General features: G+C 37.6%; 1 long non-coding RNA gene across 4 annotated transcripts in view; it reads left to right on the forward strand.

The window, feature by feature from the left end:
* The window catches only part of LOC100626591, a 194701-nt gene extending 171322 nt beyond the window's left edge, over positions 1-23379 (forward strand). For 2 of the 4 annotated variants that reach the window (XR_002341849.1, XR_001307127.2), the window contains 4 exons: positions 2427-2540; positions 4251-4304; positions 6443-6515; positions 8979-23379. This is a non-coding gene — a long non-coding RNA (uncharacterized LOC100626591). Of the gene's footprint in view, positions 1-2426; positions 2541-4250; positions 4305-6442 lie in introns of all 4 variants that reach the window. The other 2 variants (XR_002341850.1, XR_002341848.1) reach the window with 2 other exon arrangements.

Genomic DNA, 25325 nt, shown 5'->3' on the forward strand with positions numbered 1-25325 from the left:
TCTGTTCTTTAGTATCCTTATGCTTTTTATTAGCCATTCCTTCCTTATCCCAACATGCTACTATGGTAAATTCTTCATTTTAAACTTTTCCCATTTGAACTATTATGTAATTCCTCTCTACTGATTGGACACTAACTGATAGAATTATCTCGGTTTTACAAACTAAGTTGATGTCAGGAAGCAGTATAAATTTGCACAAGATCATGTAGCTAGTAAGTGAAGTACTGGGATGTGAATCCAAGCTGTATGGCTCTGGAGCCTGTGCACCTAGCCATTAAGATAAACTACCTCCTATACATAAATATTGGCAATGAGATCCTGCTGTGTAACACTGGAAACTGTCTAGTCACTTATGATGGAGCATGATAATATGAGAAAAAAGAATGTATACATTTACGTGTAACTGGGTCGCCATGCTGTTCAGTAGAAAATTGACAGAACACTGTAAACCAGCTATAATGGAAAAAAAATAAAAAGCATTATGTAAAAAACATGAATATAATGAATATATGAAGTAACCAATTGAGGGATATTAAGCACTTTTTTATTCTTAATTTGGGGGTGATATCTAAACCATTATGTATACATGATAGAACACCAGATTGCATAGATTTCTTTTTATAATTCAAGAGATGTGAAGAATAGCCAGCTGGACAGAACAGAAGATATAACCCAGAATACAAGTCAGAAAGGTGAATAGATGGAAAATACACAGATTATTATTATTATTTTTTTTTTTGCTTTTTGCTTTTTAGGGCCACACTTGCAGCATATAGAAGTTTCTAGGCTAAGGTCGAATTGGAGCTTTAGCTGCTGGCCTACACTACAGCTCACAGCAATGCTGGATCCCACTGAGCAAGACCAGGGATTGAACCTGCATCCTCATGGATACTAGTAGGATTTGTTTCCACTGCATCACAATGGGGACACCTTCATAGCTTTCTATCACATATCATATTCACAACTGCTCACTTGCTATGATTCTGTGTTTTCAATGAAAACTTATTAAGTCATTTAAAATCTTAGATATCAAGCTCCCATTCATGTTAATTTCTCCATGTGAGTCATCTCTGTTTTTATTATGTAAATAAATGTTTTATGGAAAAATTTTCTGTGCATGTATTGCCCAGTTATACAGATAGCATGTAACTTTTCAAATGTTTTCTCAAAGGATACTTAGGATTAATTATATAATAAATTCTCCAATGGTAAAATCTTAAAACATACACAATGTGTTATTTGTGACTTTTGGATACCTTATTATTACTCTGCATTTAGTAGTATGAGGGAAAATGCTAAATATTTAAAGCAATCTGAATGACAGATTAAAAACTCAGATTAATTAGGGGTGATTATTACAGAGAAAAAGAGAGAGGGAGGAAGGGAGAGAGAGAGAGAGAGAGAGGATGATCCCTGTATTTTAGGAACAAATAGTCTTGATTTCATCCTCAACCTTTCTGAACTTGTTTATTTGAAAAGGTCAAAACTCCATGATAATTTGAGCCTTCTCTGTTTCCTAAAATACATTGTTCTTGGGAGTTCCCATTGTGGCTCAGTGGTAACAAACCCAACTAATATCCATGAGAATGAGGGTTCGATCCCTCGCCTTGCTCAGTGGGTTAAGGATCTGGCATTGCCGCAAGCTGTGGTGTAGGGGACAGATGTGGTCCCTGTGTATCTGGTATTGCTGTGGCTGTGGCTGTGGCGTGGGCCAGCAGCTGTAGCTCTGATTCGACTGCTAGCCTGGAACCTCCATATGCCTCAAGTCCGGCCCTAAAAATCAAAAAAAGAAAAAAAAGAAGAAGAAAAAGAAAAGAAAAAAAGAAGTCTCTCTTTATGTTTGGTTTCTCCAGAACACTAAAGAAATATTATGCTTAATATTAAGAAATATCAAGTTAATTATCTCTCTCAGTTCTCAGTTTCAATAATCACCACCACCACTCCTCAAAAAAGCAACATACATACATAAAAGAATCATGTTGCATTCCTGTAGTTTGTAGCTTTGTGTACCTCCTAGGGAAACTTACATTTTTTTTTTTTTTCAACTAAAGCAAAAATAATTCACTGGTTCGAAGAGGAATGGTTGAATTCTGAACTTGACCCCAGAAGAGTGTGAAGGAGTAAGCAGTATTCCCACCTGACAGACAAGCACACACTGCATCTTCCAGTGTGTACCATGGATTTGCAATTCATTGTTGTTAGCATCATTACATTTCCAGTGTGACAGCTTTAGTTTTCTGAAAGGATTTAATTGGTTAAAATGAAATTCTGTCCATTTCCAAGGAGCAAGGTACCTGTTTTGTTCTTTCTCTCAGAGGGGAAGGAAGAAAGTCAAAGCAGGAGTGCTCGTGGAAACATGTGAGGCCCCTGTAGAGTGGAGAGGACCCCTTTCGACCTTTTCATCAGTTTTTTTAATTCCTCAACAGAAAGATTCCACAAAGGCAAAGGGGAAGCTTACATGAAGCAGACCTGAGTTCCTGCTATTACTTATGTGCAACATCAGAAAGAGAATTCCATGGTAAGTGTAGACAGTCTCTAAGGTAGTGTTTTTGGAAATAGCTTAAAGGTTTCTTGGTGGTTGCATTTATTTTTTACTGAATGTGAATGTGTATATTCTCAACATATGTTTATATACACGTATAAAGTGTGTATGTACACATTAGTTCATGCTTCCATAAACACAAGATGACTGAGGTGCTGCTTCAGTCATGGGTTACCTATATGTTGGTTATTTTGATTTTTTTTTTCTTAACTATACCCAAAGGATATTACTTTTATCCATTTTACCATGAATAAATCCATGTTAGTGATGTGAGGATTTTTTTTTCCATTTTGTCTTCTTTCAGTTAATTTTAACTTCATTATTAAGATGAATTGTAATGATGTTTAAAACCCCAGAGGCAAACTGGCTTCATTTGATTTCTTCTGGTAGATGAAAAAAAAAAAACAAAAAAAAAAACTGTTAGCAGTTCCAATCTTCTGTGAAATGTGTCCTGTGCTTTGTGCTTACATTTTTAATGTGCCTTTCAAAGTAGAATTGATTTGGTGCTTTCTTTTAAAATATAAAACAATAAATATTTTATAAGGGAAGGGCTTTTTAAAAATTTTTTTCGTTTTGGGGTATAAGCAAACTGAAATAGTAAAAATATTCTCACTCTATCAACCAGTTGAAAGCAAACAATACTGTTTTTAATTAGTTAGAGCTTCCAAAAAATGTTTACCTCTAGATGCAACTTGTTATTCATATGCTATCTCAGGAGGAAAGTTTTGTTTTGGAACACCATGAAATCTGTCCTTGGCTCAGGCCTTCTGTTCTTCCAAACAAAAAGAAGAGATGCAAGTAGCAAATACTGTCTGGAATTCACTCAAATAGACATATTATAGAGGCATCATGTCATGATTTCTGGTGGAATTTCAGGTGCCTTCTTGAAAAAAAAAATGACACACTTTCATGCATCATGCAGCTTTTTGTAGTATAAACTTTATTTGCCATGACAATGGTGGCCACTTTTTGCCACGCTCCCTGTTCAGGCCTTGGGAATAAGAACAGAATTATCTGGATTTTACTCCATGTTTTACATAGCACTTGTCCTCTTCCATTCGTTTATGTAACAGATATTTATTGAGCACCTTCTCTGTACCCTGTGCTATAGGAGATTAAAAACATGAATTAAGCACAGACCCAGTCCTCAATGAACTTCAGGTCTAATGGGAAAGATGGACAAGTGCATATTGTTTATATTCACGAAAGATGAAGAAGGAGGAGAAAAAGGAGGAGGAGAGGTAGAAGTACTTGCAGTGTTAAAGGAATGTAAGAGTATTGTAGGATCTCCTGGGGGGAGAACTTGACTTAAAGATTGCTTTTTCTCTGCAGATGGCATCAGATACTGCATGGGGTGACTTTAGGCTTGGAAGTCGTTTTCCCATGATAAGAGTTTAAGTTCACCTGAATTACAGGAAACAGAGGCATTTTTCGTGGCTACTGCTTCTTCATTTTTTTCTCCCATTGCAGCAATGACTTTTGTGAACTAAAGGGGCCCCTCACACACCCTTTTGGTAACAATCCTGCCTTGCCAGCCTAACTAATAGCAAATTGTTCTTGCTAGATCAATGGGCAAGCTTTCAAGTCTAATAAGAATGAAAAAAGTATTCAAAGCTGAGATATTTTTAGTTTTTCAGAGAGATTGATTTTCTCTAATACTCTCAATTACCTGAAAAAAACTTCTTTTAAATTTCACCTAACCTTTCAGGTTTGAGGCTCACCATATGAAGGAATGTTTTCCTGGAAAGCTCTTCTTCTCCAGGTAATTTCTAGTCATTTTTCTTGGTTGGGAACTCATTCATGCTTTCTTAGTAAATGTAGCATCCTGATGTTATAAGTTTTTTTTTTCCCGCTTTTTGTTTTTGTGGGTTTTTTTTGCTTTTTAGTACCGCACTCTCGGCATATGGAGGTTCCCATGCTAGGGGTCCAATCATAGCTGCAGCTCCTAGCCACAGCCACATCAATGCAGGAACCGAGCCACATCTGCACCCTACACCACAGCTCAGGGCAACGCCAGATCCTTAACCCACTGAGCGAGGCCAGGGATCAAACCTGCAACCTCATGGTTCCTAGTTGGATTCGTTTTCACTACACCATGACATGAACTCCATCAGCTTTTGCTATATTAAAAAAAAAAAAGTGTAACCCAAATGCTTCACACCACAAATATGCATCATGCATCATGATTCTGTAGGCTGGCTAGATGTTTTGGAACATAAGAGATCTAAAATGTCCTCACTCTGATGTGTGGGAACTTAGCTGGGGAGGCTGTGATGGCTGGGATCTCTTCATGTGCTTCCTCATTATTTGGAGGCAGTCTGGGTCCCAGTAGCATGCAAGAAAGGGCAAGCTCCCATGCACACTTGATGTTTTTGCTTTAGTCATATTAGCTAGTGTCCCATTAATTAAATCAAGGCATAAGACCATGCCCAGACTCAATAGTTGGAGTAAAAGACTACATCTCTTGAGAAGAGAGAGGGCAAAGTCACATTGCAAAAGACCATTCATATAGGAACAAATATAAGGCTGTTACCACTCCACCAATTTACCCTAAGTGGTGCGCAGGAGGTAGGCTTACAAGAGAAAGATGTTAGGAGAGAGACATTCTGTAGCAGACCTTACAGGGCTCCTGGTATAGACAGACTTCCCTTAAGCTCACCTCCACTGCAAGTTTCATCGTCCTGCAGTTCATTACCCTTTGAAGGTTTTAGAAACTATCCTGGATTTGATGTTGACAGAGGCACTTATGGCCAAGAGGGAGTCTCCAAAGCAAAAGTCAAGCTTATTACAGAAAAAAATGTCACTGGATAAGATGAATAGGCAGAAGTTGATTTTATTCTGATCTATTGCCAGCAGTAGGACAGAGAACCCAGAGCAAGTCTGGATACTTAGCCTCACTGAAACAAAAGGCAGAGGGTTTTAAACCCTGGGGATAAGCTAGTAGGAAAATATTGGAGGACATTAGAGAGCAGGTGGATCCATGGGGTTTGTTAAGCACATTTAGTCATTCCTGAGTTTGCAAATTTTTTTTTTTTCTTTTGTGATGAGGCCACCTGTGTTTGCTAATTGGCATCCATGGAAATTCGACTGCTACCCTCCACAGAAACTGGGAGATTGGGGCACTTTATCCTTCAGTGTTTACATTTCAAAATGATTGCTAGATCCTTGAGAAAAAACTTTTCAAGGGTTGTAAAACTGGCAAGAGGCTGGGAGGAGATTTACATACAATTCAAAGGGACAGAGAAAGGATTTACAGTGATAAGGTTTCTAAAATACAAATTCCAAGAAAAGGGAAATAAGGGGCCTCCAGTCAGGAAGAAGCCCTTCTAAGTTTAGTCAGGCTGAGAGGATGCTTGAGACCACCTTGATCAAGCTGTCCAGAAGCAAAGCACCCTGTTTTTCACCTCTGCACAGGGCTGCCTTAACTAAACATGTTCCTCACATGACTGTCAGAGCAGAAAATATTTTAACCTGTTTAACATTTGAATAACTGCAGAAAAAAATTTTAAGGATTTTTATGGAAAATATCTTTCAATGTGTATTTGTTTCCTCTGTTACTGTGCATGGTCCATATCTCTCACTTGAATATTTCTGGGTCCCTAACATGGGTCTCTGATACACAGACCCAGGCAGCTGAAATGCATTCTATAGAAGAGGAAAATGAGGTTTAGAGACTTTAGATGATTAGCTTATGTGCTAGAGATCTGCACAACAAAGAAGAGATTTTGACCAAAGTGTGTTTGACTCCAATGCCTTGGCTCCAAGAACTTCTCCAACAGGCTACTTACTCTTAGCTTAAAACTTGGCCCCAGGTTACTTTGAAAGATGCCCAAACTCTGTCATAAATATTCTTTTTTTTTTCATAAATATTATTTAACTGCCTTCTTATTTTCCCCACAGTCTGGCATTCATCCTTCTGAAACATTTACCCTTCTGTCAGCTGGTCCTCTGGCCTATTAAAACCAGATCCCAGGTAAGGTCCCGATGTCTACCTTGCAAAGGTATTGGATGGGGTATCCTTTTGACTGGGAAATGAAATGTTGATGTCCTGTGAAGGAAAATTTAATCCCCAGTATGGTGGACAAGGAAAGCATTGTTTTTGTTGGTTTCCTTTCTTTTTGTGTTTAAACTAGTAGGGTGTGGAGGACAGGGGAGAAGTGCCCTATCCACAGTGCCTGAGGGCAGCTTAGCAACCCAGGAGTGTGTAGAGAGAAACTGGCTTAGCTGGTATAGGAAGTTCTGTAGGAAACATTCATGGGCTCTGAGAAGTTGCATTTCTATCAATGGGAGATTTTCGGTTTTTTTAACTTTTTTGAAGTGTGGAGATTTCTTAATTTTCTCAAGAGTAAAAGTTTAACGAGTACTGTTTTCTTTTAGTTGAAGTTGATGTCTCATCCAGCCTTAATGTTGCTAGTAGCAGGGCTATTCTTAAAACCATTCCTAAAAAAGAATCAGCTACCTCACCAGAAACTGCCACAGCATTCCTCGACTCTTCAGAAATTCCATTTCATGCCATTCTTATTTGGAACATACTTTGCAATTAACAGTGTTCTAGTTCCTGTGAATTGTGAAAAGAATGAATAGTGGGAGTTCCCATTGTGGCTCAGCAGTAACAAACCAGATTAGTACCCATGAGGATGGACATTTGATCCCTGGCCTGCTCAGTGGGTTAAGGATCTGGCGTTACCTTGAGCTGTGGTGTAGGTCACAGATGCGCCTCAGTTGCTGTGGGTGTGGCTGTTGCTGTGGTGTAGGCCGGCAGCAATAGCTCCAACTTGACCCCTAGCTTGGGAACTTACATATGCCCAAAGTGTGGCCCTAAAAAGCAAAAAAAAAAAGGAACATGGATCTAAATATCACACTTATTTGTTTCAAAAAATGATAAAGCCAAGACTTAGATTGATAGTTGGATAGGGAAGAAAATAGGATCTTTTGCCCCTCCTTTGATGTCCCCATATTTTATTTCTGAAATAAATAACCCATAAATAATTGGCCTAGGCCTAGTAAAAGGATAATAAAATGATTTAGTTTTATAAATGGTGATAGGTAGGAAACACTATAGAACTGGTGACTTTCTTCTAAAGTTTTGGTTAAGCCATTGGAGACTTTGCTGTCCAGAAGGTAGGGATGTTGGCTCTGCCCTAATTATCTCAAATAGCAAGTCTGTTTGGCCCCCAGGAAGGCGGCCAGATAACGAATGTGGACATTACTTTTCTCAGCTCAAATTGAGAAAAAAAAACTTTACAGAGCTTTGAGGAAGGCAGATACCAGCAGCCTCTTTTATGGTGGGTGTGAACACAAATCAAAGACTCCAGCCGAAAACATCCTCCACCTGGCGACTTCCAGGATTTAAAAAAAAAAAAGCAAAAAAAAAAAAAAAAAAAAAAAAACACAAGAGTTCCCCGATTGTGTAGATTCTGGTTACAATGAGCTACAAATCATTCCATAGCTTTCCTTTGGGAACTTCACAAGACACAGAAGTAGCTCAGAAGATGCTATTTTTAGAGTGTCAAATAGGTTTATCTCATGCAGCATCTAGGCTGTGATAAGAAGATTGTGATTAGCAGTGCTCCAGAGAAGAAAAAAGAAACATTCACTCTCCTTTGGATATTTTAGAGCTCAAGTTCTGCCTCTTGCAAGCTGCTGAATCCTTTTGCAGTGGCCTCTATGGGGGTATCACCAGGCAAAGGGAAATGAGACTGGCACTCATAAGTCATTATTTCTGAAAAATGTCTGTTCACGTAATCCCTTTTTTCTGGACACCATATCTCAGACTCACAGCACTGCATGGCAGGTGGCGCCCGCAGTAAGGTGTTAACGCTTGGACAGCAGACTTGCTTCATATCTGATTACTTTATAACAGTGAGTTGTAGGAAACTGTGTCCAATATGAATTAACTCTGCTTAGGGGTATGTGGAGGTCCAGGAAAGTGGTATGAAATCGTGCTCTAGAAAACCCCAGCTGCACAGGCTGAGGCTAAATTTGTGACTTGAACAGCAATGTATCATTCTTACCAAGTTAGGAGAGCCTCTCTAAACCCCCAATTAAATTTTTGATTGTTATGGACTCTCATAACAATAGGATTGGAAGCGTCATTGAAGAGCTAAACATTTAACCTGCCAACACATCTGTTTTATATTAGCTGCTAACACTTTTCCCCACCACACACAACCCATCTGAGTAACAGACATACCAGTGTGTGTGTATAAAATGTATATTTGATACACTTTAATTTAAAAAATAAAAATAAAAATATGCGCTTTCACTGCTGTTGTTGTTCCCATTGGCAAGCAGCTAAGATCACGGGGTAACAAAAGCTCTAGCAAACTATTCAGTCCACTGTGATGTAGGTTTCAGGCATCACTGGGACAATGTCTGAGTTTCTCTGACCCTTTATTTCTCAAAGTGATTTCATTCTGATTCCTCCCGGGTCAAGCTGGGATGCCTTACACTGGTGACTTGGAGAACAAGAAAACAGTGCTACTTCTTCCTTCATAACAATATAACTGATGGGCTCAACATTGTAATCAGGTCAGTAAACTGCATGTTTTACTGATACTACTCGTCAAATAGTTACACACTAGGTAAGGGGGAGTGAGGAAATCCTTTTTTACTAACTAAAAATGCTATTTGACAATACAGAGAAAAAAACCATTATAATAATCTGGTTTTCATTGGCCTCGATGGCGTACAGTTTAATATGTATGTCTTTTGCATTAATAGGCAAAGATATTTACCTGTTGGGCAAACAAGGAAGCCTGCATTCTCTGAAGAAAGGATTAGAGGAACAGTCTAAATGAATGAGATGTAACCAGATATCTGAGACAGCACACCTTCTTATCTAATATAATATTTGGCCAGAGAAAGGATATTATTTTATAAGAGTAACCTTATAAGATAGAGGCCACCTGATCATCATGATCCAAACCTTTATTTTCTATCAAAGCAGGTCCCTTTGGGAAAGATATACTTAGAAAATCATGCTTTGTATTCCTATGCAGACTTTTTAGTGACAAAGTTAATTTTACCTCTGAGACTTAAATTGTGAATATGTTTTTAGATATAGTCATTTTCTAAATGTGCTGGATTTAGCATGGCTGAGGTAATATGATTATCTCAAAGAAATAGACTTTTGTCTTGCAAAGCATTCTTTTCAGGTTGATGACTTTCAAATATCTTTAATTACTTCAAGGACTCTATACACACTCCTTTTTTTTTTTTTTTCACATTTTTCTCCCATATAGGTTATTACAGAATATTGAGTAGAGTTCCCTGTGCTATATAGAAGATCCCTGTTGACCATCCCTTCCATATACAATTATACATACTCCCTTTTGGATAACCTTTTATTTCCCTACCCAGATGCTTATTTGTACTTATAACCATTTGACAGACTTTTCTTCATTTCTTAAAAATAAGGACCTCTCTTCTTACCCTGCGTTTCTTCATCTGTTCTCTTAAATCCACTTCCTTCCTCATCCATACAGACGTCCCATTTCCTAACATTTCTTTCTCCTACATGATTAATTTATCTTTGATACTGGCTCATTTTCCTTACTTTTTAAGAGAGCCGAGTGTATTCCATTCTCAAACTACCTAACTTGACACTGTGTTTCCCTGACATTGCGTTTTCCCACTGTTTCTTCTGACACATCTCCTGTAAATTTCTTACTCTATCTTTATTCCTCTTTTTCTATATTATTAACTGTATTCTTTTCTCTCATTTACCTTTTACTCCTCAATTCACTGTGATTCACTTTTAGCCTCCCACACTTTGTAAACTGCTCTTGAAGCTTATGAACTAATATCTCATTGCCAATTCCAAGGAACATTTTCCAATTTGCAGCTTCCATGTTTCTCTTATGCATGTTGACTTGTTCTATGTGCTTGGTGTTGGTAACACCATCTTCTCCTAGTTACCTTGCTCTGTCTGTGACCATTTATGTTCCTCCTAACCCTTCAAGTGTGGTGAACAGCCGACTTCTGACTTTTGCCCAATATTCTTCTTATTTTACACATCATTCTTTAGTGGTATCATCTAGCTCCAGTCCTTTGCTCCATCACTCCCAGTGCATATCTTTGGGACACACTTTTCTTTAAGTTTCTGTAGATAAGCTTGCTGGACATTTGAGACATTGAGCTGTCCCAAACACTCCTTAAACTCAATATGCCCCAAATTAAATGTATCAGTTCCCCCAGTTATAATTTAGACTCATTCTATCATCAGTATTTTTTTTTTTAGAAATTCAGAAGTACCAAAATTTATAAAGAATAAGTTAGCAATTGCTGCTATATATGAGTGATAGAAAGATACTTTTTAGGTCCAGGTTCAGGGACAGATCAATGTTATCCCTGTTCCCAGCTTTATATAAGAAGACTAGATCTGGTTTCCTACTATATTCAGAGAAGCCCCTTAACTCCTGACTTTAGATAGGTGTAAAACCTCAGCCTTTAATTAAAGAATATCTTATCTTGTACCTCCTTTGTCCTAGCCTTCTTGTATCACTTCCCTCAAGTGTCACCCCAAACTTCATGAATAACAATCTAGCTCCTGGAGTTTTTATGAAATTCAACATAGTTACTCAGAATTCTATTGTATCTGAAGTGTATGGGTATGAAGAACTGATGGAGAAGGGAGGGGAGGTATTCTTGTATCTGCTTTGCTTGAATTGCCAATTTACATGGAAATGCCAGTAGGCACTTATTGAACCACTGAGTTCCAGACAAACTCTCCCTGCCCCTACTATGTGGTCATCATCATCCTACATTCTTATGGTAACAGAATTAATTTTTATTTAGTAATCAGATTAGTAACTGGCATGAAGTAGCCCAGAGGCATGAAGAACAAAAATTGACTAACAACAACCATGACTTTGAAATATTGACTAATTCATTAATTTCACCTGTTAAAATCACCTTTATTTAAGGATTCAATAAAATGAACCCATTTTAGTATGGAGTTCAATAAGTTTTGAACTCATTGGCTCACCATCCTAATCAAAATAAGGAATATTTTACCATACCCAAAATTTCCCTCATGCTCTGCTGATCTCATCTTAACTTGACGATATTTGCAAAGACCTTATTTCTAATTAAGGTCATGTTCTGATGCACTGAGGTTAAGACTTAAACATATCTTTCACCATCACTCTCCTTTTCCTGAGAGTATTCCTTATGAAAAATAATCCCTGTTCAGTGACAGAACTGTTCAAGCAGATTCAGGAATCACAAGTAAATTTTATGAACAGGAAGTTCAAGTTCCCCTGTCACCTCTCTCAAAAAACATTTATGGTTTCTGGGCCGTTTCCTTCAACAATTAACAGAACTCAATATATAACTTCTAAGCAAGAGTGAATCATCGCTACACTAAACCTTCTTAGAGGTGGTCATGAGGAAAAGTTAAGAGAAATCTTCCCAGTTGGCAGAGTTGCAAGCCATGCATTTGTATATTTGTGCTGTGTGAATAAAGAATTGAGCTAAAGGGTGGATATCCATGGACTTACGGGCCATGGTGAATAGTCTGGTTATCCAGAGATGTTGAAAAATCAAGATTTAGCAACCAGAAACAAAGACTTTTGAGGGAGAGACACACTGGATAGACTTATGGGAGTGGGCGCACAGACTGAGAATCATCACGTCTCATGTCCCACCAGCATCTACCTCACAGGAGTCACTAAATATCAGCTGCATAAGATGACTCAACCCATGGACACTAGCCAGTCTTTCTCCTTGGTTATCCTAGTACTTACACAGTGGGCCTATGAACAGAGTAGCGATAATGGCAGGAATAGAGGCTGCCTGTTGGTAGGGCTGATAATTTCTGACTACCTTCTTGCTAGCAGAGATCAGCACTAAGCCCTTGATTTGATATCATTCCTCAGAAAGACCAGGTATCAGAGTTCCTGTCATGGTCCAGTGGAAACGAATCCGACTAGGAACCATGAGGTTGCGAGTTCGATCCCTGGCCTCGTTCAGTGGGTTAAGGATCTGGCGTTGCTGTGAGCTGTGGTGTAGGTCACAGATGCAGTTCAGATCTGTTGTTGCTGTGGCTCTGGCGTAGGCCAGCAGCTGTAGCTCCAATTAGACACCTAGCCTGGGAACCTCCATGTGCTGCGGGTGTGGCCCTAAAAAGGACAAAAGACAAAACAAAACAAAACAAAACAAAAAAAAAGAAAGAAAGACCAGGTATTCACTTAGGGGCAGGTTGCTTATATCAGACCATTCAACCCTGGAATTGTCAATCCATTTCTCATTTTTCATATATGAGTTTCCTTTATCTGCAGTGCCTCTGTGAACGCTATTCTTTGAGGGCTTTGAATGCTTGATTTACCAACATCAGATCTGTGTAACTTTGGTTCAGATACTTTTTCTCATATGAGAGGTATGACTAAGGATAAATGACTACCTATGTGATCCTCTCTTACCGTCTTGTGTACATTATGCTTATTAAACTTATTAAGAGCTCAGTTAAGGTACCAACTTGAGTATCACACTCTACAAGGTGTAGGATCTGTTCTCAAGGATGCAGTTTATGCATTGAACTAATGACAAATAGTTTTTCTATGTGCTCAGAAGCTGAACTATGTGGATTTGGAAATTATGTATAGACGTCGGATTGACTGTCTCACTGTCTCTTCCAGTGATTCAATTTATGGAATTCGTTTCTCATATATGCAATCTTAGGATCTGCTAGATTAACAGTTCACCTCAGGGCTGGTAAAGTAATGCTTTGACCAAGGGATATAATAATGGATCCACTGAGCCTGAAATTATGACTTCCACTTGGATATTTTGGTATCCTTGAGCTATTGAATTAGTAAAGAAGGGAATTACCTACCATGCTGGTTGGGGAATTCATCCTTATTTCAGTAAGCTTTATCATCATATTCCAGTGAAGATCTAGGATTATCCCTACACAAGTGAGGGTGGAAAGTAGGTCTAAAATCCAGGGAACTCACGAAGTCATCTTTTGATACCTTTGAACTCAGTGATTACCACACACTGAAAATAATAGCAACCATAGCCCAAGGGTAAAACATTTGAGGACTCTGAAACCTCAGGATTAAAGGTCTGGGTTACCCTGACAGGCAAGCAAATTAGATCTATTGCTGATCAGATCAAGTGTTAAGAGTATGACAACCCAGAATGAGTAATGCAATAGTTAAATAATTGCGCATGTCCCCTTGTTTTGTGCTCTGACTTTTGAGTGAGCATAGGCTAAAACGCTTAGAAATTGATGAAACCTATAGAGATTCAGACTAATGGGATTTACTTTCTCTTCATCCTTATCCTTTTTCCTCCCCATCATTCTTGTTTTGTTCCATTTTGTGATCTTTTAGGTTCTGTGCTAGTCTGTATCCAACGTCCCCTCCTTATATCTTGTTTGGGATATTATTTGGAAAGTATTCTGAATCTCTGTAAGTTTTTTTAACTTATGAAATATGTAAGGCATATAGAAAAGCATAGAGAATAATATTACAAACATCCATTATACCCAGCAACTATATGTTGCAGATGCCATTAAAGCCACTTCTTTTCTTTCTTTTTTAATTTTTATGGCCACAACCATGGCATTATGGACATTCCCTGGATTGAATCCAAGCCACAGCTACAATCTACCAGAGCTGCAGCAATGCCAGATCCTTTAAACCCACTGCTCTGGGCCCAGGATCGAACCATTGCCTCTGCATTTATTAAGCTGCTGTAGTCAGGTTCTTAACCCACTCTGCCACGGTGGGAACTCCAAAGCCATTTAAATGCTTTGAGAACCACTGTGCTCCCCTCAGAGATAACTACCATGCTGAAACTAGTTTATATATTTCCATATGTATGTATTCATAGTAGTATATAGCTTTATGTGTTTAAAAATTAAATTATATCACATGGTATATATTTTTCTCCATAATTTATTTTCATTCAACATGTTTTGAGATACATTGTTGATTAGCCTGGATTTTTTTTTTTTGCATTGATTTTTTTTCTAGAGGTAGATAGGGTGCTGTGGGGTTTTCTTGATAATTAGCTTAATTGTCAATTTTCTAACATCAGTAACTCTTTATATAATTCTAGAATGTTTCATTCTTACTAGCAGAACTCCTTGTAATTCTGGAACAAAAGCAACTCACTTTATTCCAGCCTAAGACATGCATCAGAGAATGCAGGGCTGCTGTAAAAGGATGACTTATTTTATTTCTTATAAAGTATTGTGGTGCTGGGGTTCAGGAGAATTCTCCTCGATTTCAGCTTTGCAAGAAAATAAATTCTAGGTTGAGACCCAGAAAATTTTACAGAGGTTATTGACTCTTACCCAATTGTTTGCCAATAATTATTGAATATAAATTAGTTCTGTCTGCTTTTGTTGTCTTTTTCCAAGAGAATTTCCCATTCTTACTTCTAGCAAATATGTTATAAAGGAAAGCAATAAAAAAAAAAGATGAACAAGACTTCATTGGGTAACTAGGAAATAATTCTCAAATTCTTACAGAGAGCTAGCTCAGTAACTGAAAAGGATCAATAAACCCACAACTAACATCAAACAACAGCACCTCTCTTAAACCTAACAACTATACCGTGGAGCTACTGTGCTATATACTTTCTTTATTCTTAGAAAAAATTTATCTTCAGAGTTTTAGTAGAAAATTGACAGAACGCTGTAAACCAGCTATAATGGAAAAAAATTTAATCGTTATATATTAAAAAAAAAGTCTAATAAAGTCCTTATAAAACACTTACTCTCCAAAAATTCAGAGTCCATGTCAATCTCTGAAGTTTTAATATTTCCATGCAAGAGAATCCTCTAGACCTGCTTTCATGATCTTTATTAGTCTTCCAAAGAGGTCTCTGTATTGGGGGCCTCAGAGCAAGTGGTAGCTAGTAATTTTACCTCTCTAGTTTATAGCCCATTGCCCTTCTAATAAAAATGGTCAGGCACTGTCAGATACACTTAGTTCTATCCAGTCACATAGCAGTGAACAATATATTCAGGACAAATTCAGATGTAAACAAAAGTGGTATAAAAGTAACTAATAGGGTTTTATGAAGCTCTGCTTGTTTACTCTGGCACAAATGATGATAAGAAAAACAATCTGAACTGTGAATGAATCGCACCATTGTCAATGCCATATAAAGACTCTGTTCATTTTGTGTTTGTTGTGTAGGTGTCAGATATCCTATATTTTTTAGTTCATAGATCTCCAGATTAAGAGTAGTTGCTTCCAATGATTTGCCTTTGGACATGATGTAAATCATGAGTCCTTTCTATATTGGCTTTTTTCACTTGGTAATATGTGTATAAGTTTCTTCCATGTCTGTTTATGGCTTGATAGCTTATTTCTTTTTTTTTTATGACTGAATAATATCCATTGTTTGGCTGCAACACAATTTATTTATCTACCTACCCACTGAAGGACATCTTGGTTGTTGTCAAGTTTTTGCAATTACATATGAACTGCTATAAACATCTAAGGACAGGTTTTTGTGGCATACATTTTCAATTCCTTTGGACAAATACCAAAAAGCATAATTGCAGGAAATTATTCTAAGGGATATATATAGTTTTGTTAGAAACCACCTAACTGTCTCTCAAATGCTGCACCATCTTGCATTCTCATCAGCAGTGAGAGTTCCTATTGCTGTAAATCCTCACCAAAATTTGGGCTGTCCAGTGTTCTGGGTTTTGGACATTCTAGTAGGTATATAGTAATACCTCATTGTTTTAATGTGCATTTCCCTGATGACGTACAATATGGAGCATCTTTCACACTTGTATGTCATCTGTATATCCTTTTTTTAGCTACATTTTTATTTCAAAAGGAATCTTCATATTTTAAAACAATTGATGTAGGCATAGTTTAAAACTACTGAGCTAGATAATACCACTAAGATATTAGAGTTGGACTATGCCCACAGTTCAGTTACTTAATTCGAAAGAAAGGTGCTAGCGTTAGAGACTGAGACCAACACTTGGTTTGGGGACAGTTGATCATGTCCCTGAGACATGCCACATATTTTCATACAGCACTGGTTGGCTGCAGGCTTACTGTTACTCCCTCCTATGAGGGAGTCTCTTGGTCGTATGGAGGAAAGTGATAAAAATCCTGCCAGTATAATAGTGCAAGGACAACCTGAAGATCATTACTATACACATAAAAAATGCTTGTTTGCCATAGAAAAATTTCATTCTGAAGTTGCTAAAGGGACTATCAGTGATGTACAGGGTCTGAAGGGCCTACTCTTGCCCCTAAGAGTTGAATGTTAAAAGCTCAAATCCTGGCAATGTTGCTAGTAGAAGGGGAGGAGCAGAAAATGCACATAAAGTCTGAAGAAGGAAAAAGACTAGGAAGGAGCAGAGATGCATCCCAGCTGCGATTGAATTTAATGAGCTGAAATGTGATTTGACCAAAAAAGTAAAGAAAATGTTACATCAACCTCTGAACTCTTAAGATTTTAGTATCATCTAGTAGCATTGTGATAGAGTAATATTTTCAAAATGTTAACTTACATTCCTTCTCCTTTTCAAGCAGATAATAGCCTATAGACTATGTAGAGCAGAAAGCCCATCAATTTAAGTCTCTTTCTGAATTATTTGTTCAAAAATCCTTGGTCTTTAAGGTAACATGGACAAAAATATTCTCAATAACTACGCTAGAGAACCAAAATTTAAGGAAAGTGGGTCTTCTCCTAGAGCTTTAAAAATTAATTTCCAGCTGAAGGGAAGAAATATCTAGAAGCGACTGTTGAGATAAGAGACCTGGGTGGGTCCCACACGGGTGCCCTGGTAGTCGTTAGTGCTGGTTGTCCCATATGTCTGGTTATACGCAGTCCCTAATTCTACTCAATATATTGCCCCTACTTTAGGAAACACAGTAGTATTACATTTATCTGTTCTCTTCAGATTGGACATGGCCATATGACTTACAGTAACAAATGCAATATGGCAAAGGAAAATTTAAGAGATACAGTATGACTCGCCACCTTCCCTTCCCATTGGGGTGGTTTTCGTGAGAACATGTGTTGAGGTGAAGTCTGAGTCCCTCAGTGAGTACCAGGCACAAAGCTTCCCTGACAAGCTGCACTGGACACAGTGATTGAGAAATTGACTTCTGTTGTGTAAAGCAGTTGAGGCTTTAAAGACGTGTGTGTGTGTGCATGTGATTTCATCAGGCCTTCAAAATAGACCCCTCAGTTGCTATCCGAACTCTAGCTGGTGGAATGCTCAGGATCTGAGTTCGCATTTCCTGGATTGGAATCTCAGCTCTGCCACTGACTAACTGCGGTCTTGAACAAATTGTTTGTTTTTCGGTACTTTAGTTTCCTCATTTGTAAATTAGAAGCAAAATTAATATTTTGCACAGTGTTATTGAGAATTAAATAAATGAATATTGGTAAAGTGTTAAGGATAGTTTCTATCACACAGGTAACATGTAAATGTTAGGTTCTCCTCTCCTCTGCTCTCCTCTCCTCTTTTCTCTCTCTCTCTCTCTTTTTTTTTAGGGAAAAAATGACCATTCATTTTATTTTTTTTCTTTTTTAAAAAATTGAATATAGTTGATTTACAATGTATCAGGTACACAGCAAAGACATTCAGTTGTACATGTTTATAATAAATATCCACTTTCTTTTAGATTATTTCCCATTTTTTATTCAACGAATTTATTGCATATGTAGTTGTATAATGATCATAACAATCAGATTTCACAGGATTTCCATCCCATAGCCCAAGCACATTCCCCCACCCCCCCAAACTGTCTCCTCCGGAGACCATAAGTTTTTCAATGTTTGTGAGTCAGCATCTGTTCTGCAAAGAAGTTCAGTCTGTCCTTTTTTCAGATTCCACATGTCAGTGAAAGCATTTGATGCTGGTGTCTCATTGTATGGCTGACTTCGCTTAGCATGATAATTTCTAGGTCCATCCATGTTGCTAAAAATGCTGGTATTTCGTTCCTTTTAATGGCTGAGTTATATTCCATTGTGTATAGGAACCACATCTTCTGGGTCCACTCCTCTGTCGATGGACACTGAGGTTGTTTCCATGTCTTGGCTATTGAAAAGAGTGTTGCAATGAACATCGGAGTACATATGTCTTTGCGAGTCATGGTTTTCTCTGGGTAGATGCCCAGGAGTGGGATTGCTGGATCGAATGGTAGTTCTATGTTTAGTTTTCTGAGGCATCTCCATACTGCTTTCCACAGTGGTTGCACCCATTTACAATCCCCGCAACAGTGTACTAGGGTTCCTTTTTCTCCACACCCTCTCCAGGACTTATTGTTTGTAGACTTTTGGATGCTGGCCATTCTGGCTGGTGTAAGGTGGTACCTCAGAGTGGTTTTGATTTGCATTTTTCTAATAATGAGTGATGCTGAACATCTTTTCATGTGTTTTTTGTCCGTCTGTATGTCTTCTTTGGAGAAGTGTCTGTTTAGATCTTCTGCCCATTTTTTGATGGGGTTTGGTTTTTTTCTGTATGGAGCTGCAGAAGGTGTTTATAAATTTTGGAGATGAATCCCTTGTCCATTGATTCACTTGCAAAGATTTTCTCCCATTCTGTGGGTTGTCTTTTCATGTTGTTTAAGGTTTCCTTTGCTGTGCAGAAACTTTGAAGTTTGATTAGGTCCCATTTGTTTATTTTTGTTTTTATTGTCAATACTCTAAGAGGTGGATCTGAGAAGATGTTGCTGTCGTTTATGTTACAGAGTGCTTGGCCTATGTTTTCCTCTAAGACTTTTATAGTGTCTGGTCTTATATCTAGGTCTTTAATCCATTTGGAGTTTATTTTTGCGTGTGGTGTTAGGGAGTGTTCTAATTTCATTCTTTTCCATGTGGCTGTCCAATTTTCCCAGCACCACTTGTTAAACAAGCTGTCTTTTCTCCATTGTATATTCTCTTTTTTCTCCCTCTCCCTCCCTCCCCCACTTTTCTTCTCATGCCAGACCTTCCCTAAGAGATAATCCGTGACAAAGAAATGAACAAAATATTAACCTCCAAGGATTTTAAATAGTAGCTTAATTCATTTGAAGTTTTTTAAAACGTATCAAATTAGAATGTTAATGAGAATAATAGAATACCTCCTTTCATCATAACTGCTTAACTGTATTTATTGCATTTATGTGCTTGCCCTTGTGAGATAACTAGACATTTAATATTACCTGACTTCCCAGTAACCAGCTTCATGCAAGAATTTCCCTCTCTAATCACGCTCTTGCTTTCCTCTCTTCCCCAGGCGGTGAGGTGGGAGGAGGGGGAGGGCAGGGTGGGCACCAAACATTCGAGAAGAGAGCTAACTAATTAACTTTTAAACTTGGTTTCATCTTCTTCCCCACAGTGGATCTAGAAACCTCCCTAAGCTACCTGGGTGAGTGCTGCAGATTTGAAAGCAATCTTTTAATATATTCACTTGATTTTAAAGACAGAAACCTCCCTGGAACATTTAACCACAGGTACCCACTTTTGCTTTTCTGAGTGGCTGCTCCCTGAACTTCTCTGAAGCTGCTGTTAGAGGTGGTTAGGATATATTTCCAAAGATTCAAGTTATGTGCTGGACTATTAAGTCTTTGAGGTCCCAGAAAAACCACAAAGGATTGCTGGTGTCAGGACTGAGGGAGAAACAAGCTTTGAAATATAGGAGATGATAAAAAAGCAAAGCCTCTGCAGGTATGTCTTCCCAATCAGATAAAAATACAAACCAAATGGACAATAAAGGCAGGCTTTGCAAAGCTCTTGCCTGTGGGGTGGAAAAGTTGGGGAGGGGAGGGTCAGCGAAAGGGGGATAAAAACCCTCCTGGTGCATTTAAACCTAAAACCCGATGTTTAATTATAGCATTACCACAAAATTTTTTCAAGTCCATGTTGGTGACCAAAAAGGGACACAGGTGGACATTTTAGAGAACCCTAGATATAGAAGCTTTGTTCTCTGTTTAGAAAGTCTCTCAAAACCCTTGGTTCTAAATCACAGGTTTCATCTACATGGCTCATCAAAAGATCACAAATTTCACTTTTTCCTCCAGAATGCTGGATGAGAACATTCAACCAGAAATAAGGTCACTGGCAAAGTGATTCAGGGCTTATTGGATTCTTAAGGTTGTTTTCCAGGGATATTTATAAGAGAAATGTAATTTTTGGAAAGAAAAATATGTTGTGAATTGATGACAGTTCTTTCTGGCCCCAGATCTTTATTAAGGCAAAAGCATTGCAGCCACACAGAAGAATCTGAGTCTCAGCTTTAACTTTTTTCACATAAAAATGCACCAACCTCAGTATTCTGTAGAAAGACCTAGAGTTTTTAGTGCCTTTAGTTTTGTGGTTTCCTGATTTACATGGGGCTTTGTGCATAAATATGCAGCTCCCCACTTCCTGAATGAAAATAGGCTTTCCTATTTTATGGGCCTGCATACATTGTACTGAATTTCTCCACAAAGGACAAAATTTATGTTGAAGGCTGATCCAAGGGAAATTGACCTGAAAAGATTTCTCCAAAAGTAGCAGAAGTGCCTACTTTAATCGTAGATCCTGGTGGATGAGCTGAGTAGATAAGTTCATAAGACATATATTAATGACAATAATATGAACACTTTTATTAAAAATCAATCAAATTAGGAAATTATAGATCACAGAGAGCACTATCCATTTATCATGACTTTTTATGTAGAATTTTCTGTTTACCACCACTGAAAAATTAGTCATGATTCAGGACATCTTCAAAAACATACTTAAGGAGACAACCCCTAAATGTTCCATAGTCTCAGCCTTGCTTTCTAAGTATGGTTATCTTAAACACGGATCTTTCTCAACAGAGTCAGTTAAGAGCAAATATGACTTCATTTTGCCCTACTTCATGTTTTTTCTCTGGTCTTATTACAACCCCTTTGCTCTTGGTGAAAATTTTATATCGTCCTTCCTTTCCTTTCATCATCCTTCCTACCTTCTTTGCCCTCTTCCTCCTCCTCCCCTTCCTCCTCCACTTCCTTCTCTAATGCTGCTGTAGAGGAGCTGCTATCGTAGTAAAATTCCAGACTAAGAAACTTCTATCATTTTAAGTCTCCTTGTGGACTTGTGATAGAGCTGCAGTGATAAGGAGGCTATTAGAGTTGATTGATTCATCAAACAAGAGCTGTGGGCAAATATCTGAAATGAGTAGTGTTGGGAAACATAAAGCACACCATCTCCATCCAGAGAATTTACAAAACTGTAGGTTGTAAAGGCAGGTAGGAGTTTGGGTTAATTTTTCAAAATCCTTCTCGACTTTGTCACTTAGAAAGAGATACCTCATCCAACCATACCCCACAAAGAAGGAGAGTTTAAGGGTTTCAATATCTGTTTTTTGTCTATTTGAAATTACTTTGTTTCTGAACAAAAACTATCTTTCAGCAAATGGGAATTTCTATTAAATTCACTCTATTCATAATGCATTCAAAATCTAATATATAATTTTCCTAAACCATTTTGGGAGAAATATTGAAAACCTCACGTGATGATATGAAAATAGTATTTGAATGAAAACATCGCTGTGGAAAACTGGTATGCATGAGTATGACATTTCTCATTTGACTATAGTTAACCATAGATGCTGTTAAGCTGGGTTTACATAGTGCACCCAGTGACAGTTTTAAAGTCAGTTGGATTTCATGGGTTTGTTTTGTTTTGTTTTGTTTTTAACCAAGTTTGTTTTTTAAGCAAATTGATTGGTTAAAGGGTCAGGGTGGTTGTATGGTTCGTGTAAAACAACTCTAGACCTATAGTGAGATTTGGACACATGATCCTTACAATGATTCGGTATAACTTTGATGGCCCTTTTGATTTCCCTTTACTTTGAGGTTGTTTGTGTTTTTCATGAACTCTGTATTGATGAAGCAACTCAAAATATATTTGCCACAGTAGGATAGTTTTCCTAACCAACTTACTTTTCCAACACATTATTTTTCTTTCATCTGCTTAAGGAATTATATTGTTTTTAAGGCTAAATTCTTCATCCTGACATTCAAGGCTTTATGGAACTATCTCTGATAAATGTCTGGGGAGGGAGTTAGGTACTAAGCACTCATTCTTGTGCCTCGTCTGCCTTATCTTGTGTGGCAGAGGCTACAAGCCTCAGAACTACATTTTCAGACCACTTTTTCTCCTTTGTTTTGGATAGATTGGCTCTTTACCTAGTAGTCACACTTATGTAAGATTTAGAAAGAAGAAGAGAGGCAGAAGTTTTCTGGTACTTTTTCTGACACCAGACCATGGGCTTATAGAAATGAGTTTTCTAACGATCTCTGTTTTCTTCTGCTATTCACCTACCACAGGTATGTGGAGACACTATCAAGTGTTACTGGTTTTCTGCCAGTTGTAAACTTCTGGACATGAGTTTCTGACTCTGTCCAGGCCTTTCCATGATTTGTAAGTTCTGTACAATATATTCTTTTATGTTTTAAATACACAGAATGGCTTATGGTTTTCTAACTGAACCCTGACTATGTAATATAAACCCTCATTTGATAAAGATGCCTGAAACCAAAGGCAAAACATAGACCTACTCTGTGCTTCAGTGGACCCTCTTGTCTCTCCATATCTTTATCCATTCAAATTCATCTGAGTCTGCCTCCATGCAACATTTCCACCTACTGAGCTCCCATTAAATCCATATTTCTTAACTCTTTCAGTGGTAGTAGCCTATAGAGAACAATTTTTGAACCTCAGTTTTAATCCTCTTCTGTATTGTTCTTTTTATAAAATCATGTTTTTCTTTTTAGTATCCCCCTTTACATTGTAAGCTCCAAGAGAACAAGTCTACTTTAAATGTTTTTTCTTCTGGTTCCTTGACAGAGGCAACACAGTGTGACATGCATAATGGAATTACAGAAAAAAAAAAGAAAGAAAAAAGAAAAAAAAAATCTGTGCTTTTGTTTTGTAAACGTGAAAGTTATATATGCTTATTGTACACACATATATAAAGCAGGTAACAGATAATATTCTTAATTTTCTAATTCAGAAATCACCACTGATAATCATTTTATTCATGAATATTTAAGTATAACATATTAAGACTAGGACAAAGTTTTATATATCATTTTTTTCTACTAACATCATAAAGCAAATATTTTGCTATCTTTAAAACTTTCACATGAGCATTGAGATGGTTTTACAGCACTTTATTGTACACATGTGCTGTTATTTAACAGTTCCTCTCGCTGAGTATTTAGGTTGTTTCTCCTTTTTTTACTATAAATAATGCTGCAGTAAAAATAATTACACATAAATCTTAGCATCACAAAAAAATTCTCAGCGTATTATTTCAAGATGGAAGTTATTAGGAATTATCTATTAAAAATAAATATTATTGTAAGTGATTTGCAGAGAGCTGTGAGATTGCAGAGGAGAAAGCAAAGAATTCATTGATAAGAAGGCTGTCTTCAGTAAATAATAAATGACTGAATGAATGAGAAAAATATCCTGTTGCAAATCCATTTCACATATAGCACGTAAATAAAATAGTTGACTGCTGTATTTAGAAATGTACTTTATATCAACATACGTCATTTATACCTACATAGCTTTACTTTGTCCTGCATTTGCTCTTGATTTTGAAGCTTCTCTTGCATGAAAAGTTCATCAAATCTAGTACATATTAGAACTAACAATTAAAGAATCCAATCAAGGATATTATTTTACCACTAGTTTTAACTAAAGAACAAACCACTTAATTAAGCTCAGTGAAATCCATACTGAGGGGGGTACTGAGGGGCTTTGCAAGACAAGTAGGTGGCACTTTGGTATTGCGGTCTGGCTGAGTTGAGCAGATTGCCTAGAGGAAAAGTAGGAAGGGGAGCCCCATGGAATGTTGATGTGGCCAATGCAAATGCACTGGGCTAACACAGAATTATTTTGAGGCTTAACCATTTGAGGGGCCTGCTCTCTGGACTATACCCCAGATGAGCAATATGAACAATAATTGAGCAATTTCTCAATTGAGAGATTTGCAGTGGGTAAACAAAGCTAGCTATTTCCAAGTTAGCCTCTGGGCTGTCAGTTCCTCTGGGCATTTAACATATCAGACACCAATAGTTTCTTTTCATCATATTAGTGCTAAGAAAAATGGAAAACTGCATCAAATACCAATATAATATGGGGGGAAATAAAGGTCAGGTTTTACATAATAAAGGAAATCATTTTGTTGTGCTGACAATCCCTAGAACTTCAGTGGTCAGGATGTTCAGAGACAGTTACGTGATGGAAAACATTAGAGCGAGAAGCTTCTTCACATTTACAACGACTCTGATGAGCAAGATTTCTTTCAAAAAGTATTCCAGAAGGAGATCCTGAAAGAAGCCAAACACAGCACAAAATAATGTTGGTTTAGACAGTGAAGTAAGGGAACTTGTAGGCAGCCTTCTCTTTTGTTTGGCATGAGTGATTAATAGCTGGTTCTGCCCAGAATTTGTCATCTCACATGCTGGGCTCCTGGCACCCTGATGTATGTGCAGCCAACACAACTCTTACTTTGGCACTGGATCTTGACAGAAACAGTACTCGAGACAGAGCATATGTTCTATATTGATGCACTGCTCTAGGTGACCTAGGAGTAAAGAAATGGTAGCTCTTCCAAATATGCCTTAACAATGGGCCATGAATGAGAAGTTCACTCTTGAAGACAATAATAAGAGATATTTTTAAAAACCACTTAATATGAATCTGGCACTTTTTTAAAGTACTTTGCATATATTAACTCATTTAGTCCTCACAACAACCACAAGAGAGAGGCACTGTTAATCGCCTACAAATGAGGAAACTAATGGATAGAGATAGA

This window comes from Sus scrofa, chromosome 2, assembly GCF_000003025.6.
Source record: "Sus scrofa isolate TJ Tabasco breed Duroc chromosome 2, Sscrofa11.1, whole genome shotgun sequence".
NCBI lineage: Eukaryota > Metazoa > Chordata > Mammalia > Artiodactyla > Suidae > Sus > Sus scrofa.